General features: G+C 36.9%; 1 protein-coding gene across 1 annotated transcript in view; it reads right to left on the minus strand.

Annotated features, from left to right (window-relative positions):
- The window catches only part of lingo2 (leucine rich repeat and Ig domain containing 2), a 325431-nt gene extending 304748 nt beyond the window's left edge, over positions 1–20683 (minus strand). Inside the window, exon 1 of the mRNA XM_062039779.1 lies at positions 20585–20683. The gene's annotated coding sequence lies outside the window, so the exon portion shown is untranslated. The remainder of the gene's footprint in view (positions 1–20584) is intronic.
- Between the last annotated feature and the right edge of the window lie 388 nt (positions 20684–21071).

Below are 21071 nucleotides of genomic sequence, written 5' to 3' on the forward strand. Positions count from 1 at the left end.
TTTTTTTATGTCTTCTCGTGTAAAAGAAGAACTCATTACAGCGAAAAACTACAACTGTACTACTCATCGATGCATGGCCCGCAGTCGAGATCGGGGATGTCAAACTCATTTTAGCTCAGGGGCAGCAAGGAAGAAAACCTATTCCCACGCGGGGCCGCACTGGTAAAGTCATGGTGTTAAAACTTCAAAATAAAGACAAATTCAGATTGTTTTCTTTTTCTTACTTTGGCCAAAAATAGAACGAGCACATTCTGGAAATGTACATGTTGTAACAATCCTCTTGGCAAAACACTTCAAGTTAGTGGAACATTCATAAGACAACATTGGTGCAGTTTCAAAAACACCATGAAGAACACAATTAACTTCGACTTGGTGTCAGTGTTATAAAGCCATTAAACTTTAAGCACTTCCTTTTTAGGATTCTCATGTTGTCTATTAAAAATGTTTGGAAAAGCAATCAAGTGTTTTCTTAAACGGTTGCGGTGGTAAAATCTGCAACTGCCACAACACATTCATTTATAACTTTCAAATATAACAAAAATAAACAGAACAATTATCAAAATGACACCATAGCCGAAATCACACTTAACCAATGTAGGGTTGAACGGTATACTGGTATTGGTATAGTACCATTGTAGTGCCATTGTCGTCGTCATGTCGTGTCATTGTTGGTTTTACGAGTAGAGGAGCATATTCGGCAGTGCACAATCACGGAGTACTTACAAGCAGACACAATGTGTGGACAGAAAAGGGAGAACGGACGCATTTTGGCTTAAAAAGTAACGATAAAGTTGAAGTTATAACACTGAAACGCCCTCAGGAAGAGGTGCTTTAATACACGGCTAGTTAGCTAGCAGCTAAAGTCCAGTCCGAGTGTTTTAGGTACTTCTAAATCACTAATCCTCGCCTCCATGGCGACAAATGAAGTAAGTTTCTTACAAGGATCATCCCTGCAGGACAAGGAATAGCTAAACATGCTTCACTACACACCGTAGCTCACCGGCATCAAAATGTAAACAAACATTGGTGGATCTACACCTAACATCCACTGTAATGAGTACAGGAGTGTTTCTAGTCAAAATAAACAGTTTCTCGAGCCTTTAAAATGGTCTGAAATTCCCCCAAAATGATCAGCTCAGGTCACCTCAGATCCTTTTGTAAGTTATTCCACGACCATGGAGCAGCATATTTGAATGTTTGTTTGTTTTTTCCCAAATTTGTGTTGGCTCCAGGAACAAACATTCTAAGCATGTCCTGCGACCTTAAGCCGTAGCGACTGGAGTCTCTACATGTAAAAGAACACAAATAAGGGGGAACCAGACCAAGAAGTGATTTATATTTAAAACACAACCATCAAAGAAAATCTGCGTACTGACAAAGATGGACAATTTGCCTTTGCATATAAAGTGCAATGGTGGACAAGGTTGCCACAACCGGTAATACAACGTAAGGCACAGTGATACACAGTTCCCAGTTTCTTCAAATAAGTGTCAGGGGCATTCATAAAAAGTCTCTAAAATCCAGTAAAAGCATAAAAGTGGTCAGAATCAAGCGTTTCCTAATTTGCAGGGAAAAACAGGACTGGTTTCTAAAGAAACAAGCTGTTTGACCATTGTGGCCAGAACTTTCCTCCAGAAGGTCTTATCTTTGTCCGTGTGATGTCAGATGAAACAAAAATTGAGCTGTTTGGCCACAATACCCAGCAATATGTTTGGAGGAGAAAAGGCGAGGCCTTTAATCCCAGGAACACCAATCACTACCGTCAAGCATGGTGGTGGTAGTATTATGCTCTGGACTTGTTTTGCTGCCAATGGAACTGGTGTTTTACAGATAGTAAATGGGACAATGAAAAAGGAGGATTACCTCCAAATTGTTCAGAACAACCTAAAATCATCAGCCCGGAGGTTGGGTGTTGGGCGCAGTTGGGTGTTCCAACAGGACATCGACCCCAAACACACGTCAAAAGTGGTAAAGGAATGGCTTATTCAGGCTAGAATTAAGGTTTTAGAATGGCTTTCCCAAAGTCCTGACTTTATTGTGTTGAAAATGCTGTAAAAACAAGTCCACGTCAGAAAACCTAAAAATGTAGCTGAACTGCACGGATTTGGTCAAGGGGAATGGTCAAAAACTCAAGCAGAAGCTTGTGGATGGCTACCAAAAGCACCTTATTGCAGTGAAACTTGCCAAGGGACATGTAAGCAAATATTAACATTGCTGTATGTATACTTTTGACCCAGCAGATTTGCTCACATTTTCAGTAGACCCATAATAAATTCATAAAAGAAGCAAACTTCATGAATGTTTTTTGTGACCAACATGTATGTGCTCCAATCACTCTATCACAAAAAACAAGAGTTGTAGAAATGATTGGAAACTCAAGACAGCCATGACATTATGTTCTTGCTTATGTAAACTTTTGATCACGACTGCATATGCCGTGACCATTTCAAGTTCAACCTTATGAGCACATTACCACTCGAAAACACAAAAATTGCTGGTGCGTAGTACAAGTATCAATTCCCTCGGATCGGGGATTCGTACCGCATCAATTGGAAAGGTACCCATCCCTGCCCTCAGTCAATGTGTACCGTACAGAACCAGGACATGTCAGTGTGCATTTGGGTTCGCTACATTGCATTAGAGATGATTGCCATAATCAATGATGTCCGTTGTTGGAAGATTAGCCACAATATCGACGCACACTATGAAAAATCAACATTTCTGAATGCATAAAAACGAGCGGATCGATTCGGTTCTGTTCCACCGCGACATCCGGATCTTTTTCGAGCTTTGCTCTGCCTTGTATTTTTCGACAGAAGAATGCATGGAATCAATGCGGCATAGATCAACCGCTTTGATTTGTAAGCGCTCCATGAGGCCGTGTCCCTTTTGCGGACCGTCTGTATAACCGCCATCAATAAAACATCCGCCTCCGCACGCTGTGAGACGTTATTATGCTCATCTCCACCGTAATCCCCCTTCCCCCCCAAAAAAAGGCGGACCACACAGGGGTCCTGTGTGTTTCTGCACTTCCAGGACACTTCCTGTGGTGAATGACACAAATCTCTACCAGCTCTCTCTTAATCTCCTTCCCTGTGCCGCAGAAAAGAGCAGAATTGAGCGGTCGACGATAAAAAAAATAAAATAAAAAAAACGCAGCTGGAAAGTCAAAAATCAGGAGAGACTGAGTGAAGTACTTCGCCAATTGAGGCTTTGACTTGCTGTGAAGACCTGCATAAAATGAAGACTGAGGACAAGAAGAAACATGTTGCCTGTTTATTTAGGCTATCTCAGGGGTTCTTAACCTTTTTGACCTCCGGACCCAACTTCTCCGTGATAGAGGGGCCCGGATCCTATTCAAATATGAAAACAACGTTGAGAACTTGTTGAAATAGGTCCTGACGTTGAGCAACTCAAACATAACATTGGAACCGCATTATTTTTGAAAAGTTTAATCAATATTGGGTTCTGACGTTGATTTGACCATTGACATTTTGGTCATTTCCCAACCAATTTTCTACAAAACAAATACAACGTTGTAACAACATGGATTTTGACGATGTTTATTAAATGTTAGTTGGTGACGTTGATTTGACTCGGATCCAATGCAAGACATCAACGTTGTCTCAATTTACTAATACAACTATTTTGCAGCGTTGTTTGTAAGTCAGTTTTAAAGGACATGTATGTATAATCAACATTGCATTAGGGTTGTACGGTATACCGGTATTAGTATAGTACCGCGATAGTAATGAATCATATTCGGTACTATACCGCCTCTAAAAAGTACCAGTACCCCACACCCCCGGCCCCCTGTCGTCGTCACGCCGTGTCATTGCTGGTTTACGAGCAGACGAGCATGTTCGGCAGCGCACAATCACAGAGTACTTACAATCCGACAATGTGTGTCGACAGAAAAGGGAAAACGGACGCATTTTTGCTTAAAAACTAAAGATAAAGGTGGATTTATAACACTGAAACGCCCTCAGGAAGAGGTGCTTTAAGACATGGCTAGCTAACTAGCGGATAACGTCCATCCCCAGTCTGCAGTGTTTTAGCTACTTCTAAATCACTAATCCTCGCCTCCATGGTGACAAATAAAGTACGTTTCTTACAAGTATCATCCCTGCAGGACGAGGAATAGCTAAACATGCTTCACTACAGACCGTAGCTCATCGGCGTCAAAATGTAAACAAACGCCATTGGTGGATCTACACCTGACATCCACTGTACTGATACAAAGTACAGGAGCGTACTTAGTCGATACTACTATCAAATTTTTTTAGCATCACCGAATATTATTTTGTTTTTTTAAAGTTTATAAACTCAGGAAATATGTCCCTGGACACATGAGGACTTTGAATATGACCAATGTATTAGGTAAAGTTAAAGTACCAATGATTGTCACACACACACACTAGGTGTGGTGATATTTGTTCTCTGCATTTGACCCATCGCCTTGTTCAAAAACCTTGTCTTCTTGTTTCTCATAATGATTGTGAACGATTAAAAATAAAAAAAAAATAAAAAAGTGCAGTTTCCCAAATTACATTTTTATCCTCACCACTTTAGTCATATTTTTTTGCGCTCAAGAAACGTCTGCATGACTTTAGCGCCGGACTTCTTCTGTTTGTTTGATACTGCCACAAGTGGTGGAAAAACATATTACAACTGAGTACGGCTGCAACCTAAACGGATCACAGCTGTTGGCGGCCCAACAACGGTTAAGAAACACTTTTTTAGTGCAGTCACTTCTAGCCTATTGCATTATTAAATAATATTTGCAAAAATCAGCCTTCATGAATCAACACATTGAAGCATTAAATATTCATAAAAAAGACAACTAATTACTTCGGCTGTGTATGAAATAAACATTTTAGCCTGCACAAATTATGACAAAAACTATGTGGATGCAATCATTGACAGCTACAGGTCGCCTTAAAACGTGTTTGTGTATGACTCATATGTAACACCCATTCGATAAAGGAGAACGGCCTTGGCAGGTGTGAGAACATCCGTCGCCGTGATGATGACAGGAGCGAGCAGGGTGACGCTGTGGCTTCATTTGTCGTTTTGCCCTCCAGTCCCAGCCTGCTCATCAGTGCAGCCCTGACGCCGTGTTTAATGTGTCGGTTTTGTGCATTCCTTTTCAGATGACAGCCGTTACACAAATGTTCATTAATAACAGTGCGGTTTATTGGGTGTGGTAAAGTTCAATTCAATGAAAATGTTATTACATTGGGGATGTGAATCTTACAGCAACTCACGATTCGATTTGATCATTCAATTGAGAATCGATTCTCGATTCAAACCCATTCCCGCAATATATTACATAACCAGTGAAGTTGGCACGTTGTGTAAATGGTAAATAAAAACAGAATACAATGATTTGCAAATCCTTTTCAACTTGTATTCAATTGAATAGACTGCAAAGACAAGATATTTAATGTTCGAACTGAGAAACATATACATTTCTTTGCAAATAATCATTAACTTTCAATTTAATGGTAGCAACACATTGCAAAAAAGTTGGCACATGTGCTTTTTTACCACTGTGTTACATGGCCTTTCCTTTTAACAACACTCAGTAAACGTTTGGGAACTGAGGAGACACATTTTTGAAGCTTTTCAGGTGGAATTCTTTCCCATTCTTGCTTGATGTACAGCTTAAGTTGTTCAACAGTCCGGGGGTCTCCATTGTGGTATTTTAGGCTTCATAATGCACCACACATTTTCAATGGGAGACAGGTCTGGACTACAGGCAGGCCAGTCTAGTACCCGCACTCTTTTACTATGAAGCCACGCTGTTGTAACACGTGGCTTGGCATTGTCTTGCTGAAATAAGCAGGGGCGTCCATGATAACGTTGCTTGGATGGCAACATATGTTGCTCCAAAACCTGTATGTACCTTTCAGCATTAATGTTGCTTTCACAAATGTGTAATTTACCCATGTCTTGGCCACTAATACACCCCCATACCATCACAGATGCTGGCTTTTGAAACTTTGCACCTATAACAATCCGGATAATTATTTTCCTTTTTGTTTCGGAGAACACGACGTCCACAGTTTCCAAAAACAATTGGAAATGTGGACCCGTCAGACCACAGAACACTTTTCCACTTTGCATCAGTCCATCTTAGATGAGCTCAAGCCCAGCAAAACCGGCAGCGTTTTTGGGTGTTGTTGATAAATGGCTTTCGCTTTGCATAGTAGAGTTTTAACTTGCACTTACGGATGTAGCGACAAACTGTAGCTACTGACAGTCGTTTTCTGAAGTGTTCCTGAGCCCATGTGGTGATATCATTTACACACTGATGTCGCTTTTCGATGCAGTACTGTCTGAAGGATCGAAGGTCCGTAATATTGCTTACGTGCAGTGATTTCTCCAGATTATCTGAACCTTTTGATGATATTATGGACTGTAGATGGTGATATCCCTAAATTCCTTGCAATAGCTTGTTGAGAAATGTTGTTCCTAAACTGTTCGACAATTTGCTCACGCATTTGTTCACAAAGTGGTGACCCTCGCCCCATCCTTGTTTGTGAATGACTGAGCATTTCATGGAAGCTGCTTTTAAACCCAATCATGGCACCCACCTGTTCCCAATTAGGCCACTCACCTGTGGGATGTTCCAAATAAGTCTTTGATGAGCATTCCTCAACTTTTTCATTCTTTTTTGCCACTTGTGCCAGCTTTTTTGAAACATGTTGCAAGCATCAAATTCCAAATGAGCTAATATTTGCATAAAATAACGTTTTCCAGTTTGAACGTTAAGTATCTTGTCTTTGCAGTCTATTCAATTGTATATAAGTTGAAAAGGATTTGCAAATCATTGTATTCTGTTTTTATTTACCATTTACACAACATGACTACTTCACTGGTTTTGGGGTTTGTATTTGGTGGGTTATAAAAGATGACATATGATATGACACAGTGAGTAAACGATGATTAAGTTACATTTTTAAAATGTATTCTTGAAAATGTTGTATGGATTCAGATTCGTAAAAAATAATAATCGCCATTCGGATGCGAAACTACTTTTTTGTCATCCATAAATATATATATTTTTAAAACTAAATAGATGAATACATTAAACTAGTATAAACACACAAAACCCCGGAGAGCGCCCTTTTTCACTGAAAGTTGAGATGTATCAAGAGTGAACTTGACCTGGAAATGTGCGGTGCCTCTTGACAACTTCATGCTTCACATACAGAACGCACATTTCCACAGGCTGTGGATACTTTGGCGATACACAGAGGTGGCCGTTCGGGCTTTGCCAACATTTGATTTCAACAATGTAAAAAAGAACTAGGGAAGGACACAAAATTCACTTGTTCGCCATTGCATTTAATGCTTTTCTATTTATATAAAAAATTATTAGGACGTCTATTAATTTATCTAGTCGATAATTTTTCGATAAAAAATACTAGATACGCTCCTGTACTTGGTATCATTACAGAGGAAGTCAGGTGTAGATCCACCCATAGCATTTGTTTACATTCAGAAACAGTGTCATTATCGGTAACACCGGTGAGCTACGGTGTATAGTGAAGCATGTTTACCTATTGCTCGTCCTGCAGGGATGATATTTGTAAGAAACTTACTTTATTTGTCACCACGGAGGCGAGGATTAGTGATTTAGAAGTAGATAAAATACTGCCGACTGCGGGTGGACTTCAGCCGCTAGCTAACTAGCTAGGCAGGTCTTAAAGCACCTCTTCCTTAGGGCATTTCAGTGTTATAACTTCACCTTTTATCGTTAGTTTCTAAGCCAACATTCGTCCGTTCTCCCTTTTCTGTCTACACACTGTGTCTGCTTGTAAGTACTCTGTGATTGTGCGCTGCCGAACATGCTCGTCTGCTCGTAAACACAATTGTGACGACGACGGGAGGGCGGAGTAGTGGCGGACCAGTACTTTTTAGAGGTGTTATAGTACCGAATATGATTCATTAGTATCACAGTACTATACCAATAACGGTATACCGTACAACCCTAATTGGCACCAACAGCATAACAGCCCCTTTGTGTCACATGGGGCTGCTATCAGAAGAAGCTCCCCTGTGTTGTTATAATTAATTGAAAAGTCAAACAAGAGTCTTTCGTATCCTTTTTGATAGCATTGGCATGTTTATACTTCAAAGATAGTAAGCCAAATATAACATCATGTTCACATGAAATTCTAATCTGGCTGTGAGCAGGCTACTCTATGAACACAATTTGTTGTAAATTACAAAAATTATATTCATATGGAGCGTAATCTAAAGTTTTACGTAACATTGCAACCAATCATTGTTTTATGGCAGCTCACATTCTCTCTGTCATTTGCTGGGAACTTGAGAAAGAAGCACCTTCTACTGAATTGTGATTGGGCAGAGTGGTGGAAAGTAGAACTACACGATTATTCAACTTTAAAACGTAATCGGATCAATTAATTATGACGATGGTAAAATAAAAAATAAACATTTTAGATAGGTTTTCCCATCTTGTCTTGCACTTGCAACCATAGTCTCATGGAGCTCCCTAACATTCCATATATGAATTTATTTCTGGTCAAATATGACACGAATGTGGATTCGACATAAAAAACTATAATAAAACAGTGGCAGTTGCATGGTTACTCCTTCTGCTTCGCATTAAAAGTGAAATAGAGGAGAGTGCATGTATCCGGTAACCAAGCGGTCACGAAAGGCAAAGTATTCACCGTGCGAGTGAAAATCCGACCCACAAGCCCCGAGTGCGTGCATTACTTCCGCTATGCAAAGCGTGCAGAAAACCTTCAGTGTGGAAACCGCGGAAAAAACCCAACCTTTAAAACTTTTATAAGTGCGAAGAAAAAAGGACCTCTTTTTTTGGCCGTTTTGGTTAAATATGTAAACCAGTGGTGTTCAAAGTTCAGGTTCGATGTATCAGAAAGGTTTTGTTGTGCCCTTTTTGCAACGTTTTTGCTATATTTACGCATTAAAAGTGAAACGGAGTAGAGTACATGTAACTGGTAACCAAGGGGTCACGAAAGACTAAGTGTTCGACTTGCGAGTGAAAATCCGCCTCCACAAGCCCCGAGTGCGTGCATTACCTCCCCTATGCAAGGCGTGCAGAAAACCTTCGGTGTGGAAACCGCAGAAAACAACCCAACCTTTAACCTTTAAAACTTTCATAAGTGCGAAGAAAAAAGGACCTATTTTTTTGGCCGTTTTTGTTAACTATGTAAACCAGTGGTGTTCAAAGTTTTAGGTTCGATATGTGGAAGGAACTGTGGCGCATTATACAAATAGAATAAACAAAAAACACACAAAAATTTTAAAATAAACCAAGAAGGTATAACATAAGGAGAAAAATATTAAAAGTTCATACAATTAATTAATAATAATAAAGCCCTTATAACATTTGTTGCCTTTTAATTAGCCTATGCATTAGAAATTATTGATGTCAGGTCATTTGTATTGCTAAACAAATGCTAATATTGGTTCAGATTGATATATATTTTGTATTCTTTGGTCTTAGAGGAGTTTAAAAACCTGCATTTGATACATTCCATTACGTAACGATTATAGCCTGAATTATAGAAACTGACAAGATGGCTTAAATTCGTAGTAATGTATTCCGGAAAAAAAGGGCTAGGTTTTGGATGGCACTCACATTGCACAGGTATGTTTTAGAAAACCAAATGAGGAATTGGCAAAAAAAAAGCAGTTTAGATAGGATCAAATATTAATAATACTGGACTGTGAAACAGAATAATGTTCAATAACCTGTCACCTTACACCTCTGTCACTTTATATCTGTATGTATATACATATATATATATATATATATATATATATATATATATATATATATATATATATATACGTATATATATATATATATATATATATATATATATATATATATATATATATATATATACATATATATAGATATACACAATCATAAATACATACATGTATATATATATATATATATATATATATATAGATATACACAATCATAAATACATACATGTATATATATATATATATATGTATGTATATGTGTTTTGTGTGTATATAAGTGTATATATATGTGTATGTATGTATATATACTGTATATATATATATATATATATATATATATATATATATATATATATATATATATATATATATATATATATATATATATATATATATATATATATATATATATATATATATATATATACATACAGATATAAAGTGACAGAGGTGTAAGGTGACAGGTTATAGGATATATATATATATATATATATATATATATATATATATATATATATATATATATATATATATATATATATATATATATATATATATATATATATATATATATATCTTCCTTTTTATCATTTTTACTATTTATATTACTATATTATTGTGTATGCATCTTAGGGGATCTGCTCCAATGTTGTTGTTCTTTGAACCTGTTCACTGTAATATTGACAATAAAACTCTATTCTATTATATTCTAATATCACAGAGTTAGAATCCAAAACATCCTAAAATAAATCAACAGTTATATATTTGTTTATGGATATTGTTTTTAATATTGTTGTGCAGCACCTTGGAAACATTTGTGTTGTTTAAATGTGCTATATAAATAAAGTGGATTGGATTGGATACATTGGAAACTACCGCCTCAAAACTATTTGTACCATAATATCACATCAATTGTTGAATTTTGCTGCATCATGCAGGTATACCTATTGTTCTGTCTGCTGCACACACACAAATATATATATATATATATTTATATATTGTATACTTCGCCGCTATTATTCTTCTTTTCTGTCCCCGTTTGAGTTTTTCAAGTTAGTATTCCAAACATCAAACTAATATGTGAGTCACTGAGTCCTATTTCCAGTCGCAGTGTTTATGCCAAAGGCGGCATTACAAAAAAAAAAAAAAGAAAAAAAAAAAAAGAGGAAAAATCTCAAGAGGAATTCATGGTGCATGAAAAAGCTATTAGAATAGATTAAATTGATGTGAAATGTCCACTCGCAACACTCAGGGATGCCATTGGTATTACTGGTGCAACTGGTGCGAAAACAAAGCACTGCAAACTTGATTCGACTCAAACACTCTCAGACAGACGCAACAAAGACGATAATAAAAGGCGAGGTCGGTATGGCGAAGCGTGCCGGTGGCGGCCATTGTTTTTTACAGCCCCTCCTTTGGCTTAATCGCACTAATAATAATGATAATACTAACAAACAGTACCATATTTCGATATATTTATTGCAGGTGACGTCATGTTCCGTTACTGACTCTGCACCAGCTCATCAAGCATTCGGCGCCAAACAGGATAATTCATAGCGGACTGTTTCTAGGTAATATGGTTGATTTTGCATACCAACAATGCAAGCACGCCTGATTAAAAAGCGCTCAAATGCAATGCTGCATTTAAAAAAAAAAAAAGCTAGCTCAATGCTAATCTGTGTTTAAATATGTCATATACAGTCGTAATCAAAAGTTTACATACAGTTGTAAAGAACATAATGTCATGGCTGTTTTGAGTTTCCAATAATTTCTACAACTCTTATTTTTTTGTTATAGAGGGATTGGAGCACATACTTGTTGGTCACAAAACAGCTCAATTTGTGTTTCATCTAACCACAGAACTTTCCTCCATAAGGTCCTATTTTTGTCCATGTGATGTCAGTTGAAACAACAATTTAGCTGTTTGGCCACAATACCCAGCAATATGTTTGGAGGAGAAAATGTGAGGCCTTTAATCCCAGGAACACCATGCCTACCGTCAAGCATGGTAGTGGTAGTATTATGCGCTGGGCCTGTTTTGCTGCCAATGGAACTGATGCTTTACAGAGAGTAAATGGGACAATGAAAAAGGAGGATTACCTCCAAATTCTTCAGGACAACCTAAAATCATCAGCCCGGAGGTTGGGTCTTGGGCCCAGTTGGGTGTTTCAACAGGACAATGACCCCAAAGACACGTCAAAAGTGGTAAAGGAATGGCTAAATAAGGCTAGAATTAAGGTTTTTAGAATGGCCTTCCAAAAGTCCTGACTTAAACGTGTGGACAATGCTGAAGAAATAAGTCCATGTCAGAAAAGACATTTAGCTGAACTGCACCCATTTTGTCAAGAGAAGTGGTCAAAAATTCAAGCAGAAGCTTGTGGATGGCTACCAAAAGCGCCTTATTGCAGTGAAACTTGCCAAGGGACATGTAAGGAAATATTAACATTGCTGTATGTATACTTTTCACCTAGCAGATTTGCTCACATTTTCAGTAGACCCATAATAAAGTCATAAAAGAACCAAACTTCATGAATATTTTTTGTGACCAACAAGTATGTGCTCCAATCACTCTATCACAAAAAAATAAGAGTTGTAGAAATTATTGGAAACTCAAGATAGCCATGACATTATGTTCTTTACAAGTGTATGTCAACTTTTGATCATGACTATACGTGCAACTGATTAGCATTTACAATTTTACGTGACCATTTCAACGCCCCCACATTTGGTTATCCAAACTGCAACTAAAATGAACTTTACAATCAAATAGCTGGTGTGTAATAAGGGCAATACTTACAGTATAAACTCTTTGTACGACTCAACAAAAGTCAAGACTGGAACATTCGACTTAATGGCAAAGACTACTTCCTGACTAGGGCAACGGGCCTAGGACAAACTGAAATGAATGTACAGTATACCTGTACTTGCAAATGAGAAAAATAAGTGTAAGAAAACAATATATAACAAATGGACAGCAAGGGATGGGGACCGTTTACATTTGAACCAATTCCTGGTACCTGGGTATATACATCGGTACCATTTTAGGTCAATTTGCATGTGTTAATAACTGTCTGACAGTATTTTATTTTTTTTATGTGACATTTAAACATTAGCTTATTATCATAACTGTGCAGTCCAGTTGTTATACCTTGTTTTCTTATTATATTTTAGTCAGTTGCACTTCCAAGACATTAGATGGCAGTAATGTATAGGCTGGTGGTCGGCAACCCGCGGCTCCAAAGCCGCATGCGGCTCTTTAGCTTCGCCTTAGTGGCTCCCTAGCTTTTTCAAACATGTATGAAAATGGAAAATGATGAGAGAAAAAATATATTTTTTGTTTCAATATGGTTTCTGTAGTAGGACAAACATGACACAAACCATCCTAATTGTTATATCATCCTCTGAGAAGCCTCTGTTTTACTAATGTTTTCCAATGTTGCAAACATGTGTAAAATAAATATTACATTTCAACATCATGTGTTGCCCTCATTATAAACACTTACATAAGGCTTTTAATTTTTTGCGGCTCCAGACAGATTATTTTTTGCATTTTTGGTCCAATATGGTTCTTTCCACATAATGGGTTGTCGACCCCTGGTATAGGCTATCTATGGTATGTTGTCTAAATCGGAAGTAACTTTTTCCATGAGGTTGAATGAGTTATGTTGTGCCCTACAAAGTGTTTGTACGGTACGGTATTCACTGTGTTTTTCATTACCAAATGTGAAAGTGTTGAATTGCCCATAAAGAAAAAAAAGCAAATTATAATAGTGGCATGTCAATGGCAAATCCAATGTAAATTAGCATCAAGCTAGCGGCACATTTTGGAAAAGTAGAGCCTTACTTTTGATTTGAGCGTTGTTTTAAATATAAATATAAATGAATAAATATAAATTATGTACACAGAGGACATTAGTAAAGGAAGTTAAATGAGCTCACATATTTTTAGCATAGCAATAGTTTAGCACCTCTCTGTGTGCAAATTTTACTTTCCACCCACAATCTGAATGCTTCTGTATTTACACTATATGTATATAATATACTATTTATTTCCTGTAAACAACACATTGAACATCAATTGTTCTCAGGACTGGACTGTGCACTTTACCTCCTTTTGCACAATTTTTCTTTTTCTTTCTTCCAATGTTTTGCATATTTTGTAGACTGCCACACTGATACTGGAGTAGTTTTTAATCTCATTGTACCTGTGTATTGTGACAATACAATGCATTATATTATATTATATTTTTTATACCTACAAACAAGGCATCATGATGCAATATGTGCATACAGCCAGCCTAAATAGCATGTTAACATTGATTAGCTTGCAGTCATGGATTGACCAAATAAGCCTGATAAGCGCTCCAGCAAATTGTAAAAATCAACAAAGCTCACCTTTGTGCATTCACGCACAGCATAAAACATTTGGTGGACAAAATGAGACAAAGGAGTGGCATAAAACACGTCTCTCTGTGGCAGCATCGGAGAAAGTTATACATGTAATCAAACTATGGTGAGTTCAAGGTCCGCCGAAATTAGTAGGACAAAATGGCGCCCACCAAATACTCCCATCAGTGTAGCATGTTTAATATAAACAGTGGGATTTTGAACAATTAAGAAGGTTTGAGTCATGTTTTTCCTCCTACAGAAACCATATTAAAACAAAAAATCTATTTTTTCTCTCATCTTTTTCCATTTTCATACATCTTTTAAAAAGCTGGGGAGCCACTAGGGTGGCGCTAAAGAGCCGCGGGTTGCCCACAACCAGACTATACATCCTTGAATTCATCGTAGTTTGTTTACATGTACAACTTTCTACATGTAAACAAACTACGATGAGTTCAAGGATCGTGGTCCAGGTCCAGGGAGCCACTAGGGCGGCGCTAAAGAGCCGCGGGTTGCTGACCCCTGCACTAGACTGTGAAAAAAGTTGCACACTTTGGAAGTAGACTTATCGACGTGTACTGATGGAAGTATTCTGTTTGGGAAGCTGCATTATTTTAGCGACTTTCCTCTGCTGCACGCCATTAGAGAGTGGGCTTTGACGGCAACCTCCTCCAAGTGACCACGTGCAACACTCAAAAAGGTCCAACGGAAAACATTCTGTGTATACATTTCATCTTCTTATGGCTCTCTAAGTGCCGTAATACAATATCGTGCCATAATGGGCTCTTCATGATACAGATAATGATCCAATACTACATTATCTCTGTTGAGATGCAATACAAAAGTAGGGCTTTTTAGTGCAAAAAGTGCATTTTTGAACAGTTCTTGTATTGGACGCCGCCAGGTGTGCCTATAATGTCGTGGCCTGGGAGTCGATCTCCTCAAGGCCGTGCTGAAGGCCTGTGTTCGAGAGCAAGCGGGCTTATCGTCCTTCCCCACTGCCACCGCAGCCATCCTCAAAGTGTAAGCCTCGACACTGAATGCAGAGAGACCAAATTAATGGGCGCCGTTTGAAACGGCGCCACTTCCCCGATAAGCAGCAGCCGCTGTCCGCTCAGTCACTTTGCGCCGGAATGGGCGAGCGGCGAAGATGAAGGAGAATAACTTGGCGGGAAGGGGAACAATCCAACGCGTATTTGCGTTATATGCCTCAAGGCGGCGCAAGAGCTGACCCGCGACCGGCAGAGACTAACTTTTTTTTTATATCAAGGTGCCAATAGGCAGAAGACTTGACATATCCATGCCTATTTATGCAGTTTTTTTTTGTTTTGTTTTTTAAATTAATCAATCCAAAAATAAAAAAATAAATACAATAAAATAAAAAAAAATCAATCCAACAAAATAATACACAATAATACCATAATGATACAATTCCAATTCCAAAACCAAACCCGGCACAGCAACATTCAGAATAGCAATCAACAGAGCAATTGAGAGGACACACAAACATGCGAAAAACAACCTAAAAGTAGTCAAACAAAAATGAAAATTATCAACAACAGTATCAATGCTAATAATAATTCCAACATAGTAGTGATTAGAAATCCCTCATTGACATTATTTTATTTTATAGTATTATTATTATTATTTTATTTTATTAGTTTCTCATTCTGTTTTGCACACTCTTGGAGTCAACATGTGCATAGTCATGTACATAGTGTATATATCTCCCCCCCCCCATTTTTATGTATTTATTATTCTTCAAATCACCTGACATGTATACTGTGTATATATACATAATTTTTCCAGAATTTTTTTTTTTTTTACGTATTTTTTTTTTTTAATATACATTACGGGTTGTATATATTTTATTATTGAATGTATCAAATGTGATTAATATTTAATGGACCACAATGGAAACAAGCCTTTTGGCTTTTATGTGCCATCCATTTGCCTTTTTAAAGCATTACATGGATGTCAATAAACTTCTCAATCAATCAATCAATTATCATCACAGCCATTTATATATATATATATATATATATATATATATATATATATATATATATATATATATATATATATATATATATATACATACATATATATATATATATATATATATATATATATATATATATATATATATATATATATATATATATATATATATATATATATATATATATATATACACACACACATATATATATATATATATATATATATATATATATATATATATATATATATATACACACACATATATATATATATATATATATATATATATATATATATATATATATATATATATATATATATATATATATATATATATATATATATATATAAACATTTAAAAAATGCAAGTGTCACAGTGGCTTACACTTGCATCACATCTCCTAAACTTGACAACACATTGTGTCCAATATTTTCCCCAAGAATACAATAAGTCATATTGTAAGTTCATTTTATAGTTAAAACAAATTTAAATAATGGATCCCATATTCCAATATATGACTCATTATTATCTCAACTAAATGCAGTTTTTTCTACTGATATCATTTCCATAGCTTGTGTATACCAGTCAGTATGTATATAGCGTGTATACCAGTCAGTATGTATTATGTGTGTATACCAGTCAGTATGTATTATATGTGTATACCAGTCCGTATTTATTATGTGTGTATACCAGTCAGTATGTATTATATGTGTATACCAGTCAGTATTTATTATGTGTGTATACCAGTCAGTATGTATTATGCGTGTATACAAGTCAGTGTGTATTATATGTGTATACCAGTCAGTATTTATTATGTGTGTATACCAGTCAGTATGTATTATGCGTGTATACAAGTCAGTGTGTATTATATGTGTATACCAGTCAGTATTTATTATGTGTGTATACCAGTCAGTATTTATTATGTGTGTATACCAGTCAGTATGTATTATGTGTGTATACAAGTCAGTGTGTATTATATGTGTATACCAGTCAGTATTTATTATGTGTGTATACCAGTCAGTATGTATTATGTGTGTATACAAGTCAGTGTTTATTATGTGTGTATACCAGTCAGTATGTATTATGCGTGTTTACCAGTCCGTATGTTTTATGTGTGTATACCAGTCAGTATGTATAATGCGTGTTTACCAGTCAGTATATTTTATGTGTGTATACCAGTCAGTATGTATTATGCGTGTTTATCAGTCAGTATGTATTATGCGTGTTTACCAGTCAGTATGTATTATGCGTGTATACCAGTCAGTATGTATTATGCGTGTTTACCAGTCAGTATGTTTTATGCGTGTATACCAGTCAGTATGTATTATGCATGTATAACAGTCAGTATGTATTATGTGCGCATACCAGTCTTAATGTATTATGTGTGCATACCAGTCAGTATGTATTATGTGTGTATACCAGTCAGTATTTATTATGTGTGTATGCCAGTCAGTATGTACTATGTGTGTATACCCGTCAGTATGAGTCGGACTATCAACATCTATCCATTTGTTTTAGTATTACCCTTTTTGTTATGATGCATATTGAAAAAAAAGGCATTTTTACTCTTTGATGACACGTTACGAAATGGATGCAGATCACCAAGAATACACGTTTGGGATGTTTATATGTAGGAATGTGATTGCTGCTTTAGTTGTTTTCAACCATAACTCTTTTATTCCCTGACATTCTCACAATAAATGAACAAGCATTCCCTCAGCTGCCCGACACTTCATACATAATTTGCTATCTACTGCACACATTTTAAACAACTGAGAAGATGTAAAATGCAATCTCTTCAAGATCTTAAATGTATGCTGTTTGATAAAACTATACTTAACATAACATTGGCCGACGATAGAGGTTTTAATCCTATCGTTATATCGTAATAATGCATATTGATGACACATTGTAGCTGCCTCAACGTAATTTAGCATCCTTGCTAGTGAGCAAGCAGCTACCATAATTTCTTGACCATAGGGCGCACCGCCGATGAATGGTCTATTTTTGATCTTTTTTTCATATACTGTATAAGGCACACCGGATTATAAGGCGCATTGAAGGAGTCATTGCCATTTCGAACACAAAGTAAAGTTAAAGTACCACTGATAGTCACAAACACACACTAGGTGTGGTGAAATTACCCTCCGCATTTGACCCATCCCCTTGTTCCACCCCCTGGGAGGTGAGGGGAGCAGTGAGCAGCGGCCGCGGCCGCACTCGGGAATCATTTTGGTGATTTAACCCCCAATTCCAACCCTTGATGCGGCGTGCCAGGCAGGGAGGTCATGGGTCCCATTTGTATAGTCTTTATAGTCTAAGTAGCGTATAGTTCGAACTTATAGCCGTCAGTAGAATCGCTATGGAAACGAGAGGCGGCGCAGGACGCTTTCAAAGTGGTGGCAGGTAAATGAGACCGCCCACAAAACGGCACATCCTGACTTGACAGTCAGAAAGTGGCATGAAGACGGTCTGTAAAACATAATTTATGCAAAATGTAATAATAATGGATTAGATTTATATAGCACTTTTCTAGACACTCAAAGCGCTTCACAGAGAAGTGAGAACCCATCATTCATTTTTACAACTCATTCATTCATCATTCATTCTCCGGTGTGAGCGGCACCGGGGGCAAGGGTGAAGTGTCTTTTTTTGACCAAAGAACCACCGTTACATGTTAAATAGACCACAAGGAAGTGTTTTATATGTAGAAAAAATATCATATGACTTGTTAAGTTGGCTTCATACCAACTAAACTACAGTAACTATTGCTTCTTTTATATCCATACACTGTATGTATGTTATACTAAGGGTGTCTTGATACATTTTCACTTTCAATACAATAACAATACGAAATTAGCAAGAATCATACATACTTTAATTATTTTGTAGCGTGGAATGTTAGAAAAAAGTTTGATTAAGTGAAATATATACAGTATATATTAAAAAAAAAAAAAAATATATATATATATATATATATATATATATATATATATATATATATATATATATATATACACTACCGTTCAAAAGTTTGGGATCACCCAAACAATTTTGTGAAATAGCCTTCATTTCTAAGAACAAGAATAGACTGACGAGTTTCAGATGAAAGTTCTCCTTTTCTGACCATTTTGAGCGTTTAATTGACCCCACAAATGTGATGCTCCAGAAACTCAATCTGCTCAAAGGAAGGTCAGTTTTGTAGCTTCTGTAACGAGCTAAACTGTTTTCAGATGTGTGAACATGATTGCGCAAGGGTTTTCTAATCATCAATTAGCCTTCTGAGCCAATGAGCAAACACATTGTACCATTAGAACACTGGAGTGATAGTTGCTGGAAATGGGCCTCTATACACCTATGTAGATATTGCACCAAAAACCAGACATTTGCAGCTAGAATAGTCATTTACCACATTAGCAATGTATAGAGTGTATTTCTTTAAAGTTAAGACTAGTTTAAAGTTATCTTCATTGAAAAGTACAGTGCTTTTCCTTCAAAAATAAGGACATTTCAATGTGACCCCGGTAGTGTATATATATATATATATATAAATATATATATATATATACACCGTATTTTTCTGACCATAGGGCACACCGGATTATAAGGCGCATTAAAGGGGTCATATTTATTTAATTTTTTCTAAATGTAAAACACTTCCTTGTAGTCTACATAACATGTAATGGTAGTTATTTGGTCAAAATGTTGCATGGATGATGTTTTACAGATCATCTTCAAGCCGCTTTCTGACAGTCGCTTTCGGATGGGCCGTTTTTGTGGGCGGTCTTATTTACGTGGCTCACCTTCGACAGCGTCTTCTCCCCGTCATCTTTGTTGTAGCGGTGTAGCGTGTAAGGACGGGAGTGGAAGAAGTGTCAAAAGATGGCGCTAACTGTTTTAATGACATTTACTTCAATCAATAACAAAGCAGCATCTCCTCATCCGGAAACAACAACAAGGCCGAAAATGTGTCCCGTGAAAAACCGTCCGACCGGAACTCGAATAACTAAAGTTCCTTGGGTGAATAATGTAAACTCACTACACCGGTATGTTTTAGTGCTTTCATGGCGAGTGTACTGACAGATATAAGGAATAACTTTACACTACTTTATATTAGAAATGGCATTTTCAACCCCTGTCCTAGTGCTTTGTTTTTATTCCAGTTTGCTATGGAACTAGCTCGCTAGCTAGCAAGATTACACAAATGCTACACTACTTAAGAATCCATTAAGTACAGATAGAAGGGAAACAGTGAACAACTAAGACTAGACTAGTAACAGTATCAACCTGATCTGATACCTAAGATATACTGTACATATTTTCTGTCAAAAACACTTGTTCATGTGAACGTATTTAACATCTCAAAAAATGGTGTATATTCGGAGAAAAAGAGTAAAAAGATGAACTAGGTACCTGCGAGGCTTTCCGGTGTCAGATGAGTGTTAAGAATGTTGACGCACGATTTCCCCCGTTGTACGTGTTGCTTTTCACAGGTTTTTGACTGTAGGCTCTGGAAGAAAAGAGAAAAAAGGAGAGAAAAAAAGAGAAGCAAATCAGAGGAGACATGGCAAGTGAGCTCACCACTTTGACCAACTCAGCCACCACAAATGCCTCGTGATCCGTAATAAAAAAAATCCTGGAAGAAATGTCAGTCTAAGGTAGGCGGGTGAGCCAAACTGCACCGAGAAGTGAAGCACCCCCATGACAAATGTGCAGTGCTCGCATGGCCAACTTGATCATTTTCCCGCCTAAACAGCAGCCCCTGATCGGCTCATTGCCCCGCCGTCTCAACGCGGGAAGACAAGTGAGCAGAATTTTCAGGGCCTAGACTTTAAAACCACCTGAGACGACAACTGTGTTGGCTCAAAGTTTTCTCTTAAAAATACTTACTTTGATCTTG

The sequence above is a fragment of the Entelurus aequoreus genome, linkage group LG28 (assembly GCF_033978785.1).
Source record: "Entelurus aequoreus isolate RoL-2023_Sb linkage group LG28, RoL_Eaeq_v1.1, whole genome shotgun sequence".
Lineage (NCBI taxonomy): Eukaryota > Metazoa > Chordata > Actinopteri > Syngnathiformes > Syngnathidae > Entelurus > Entelurus aequoreus.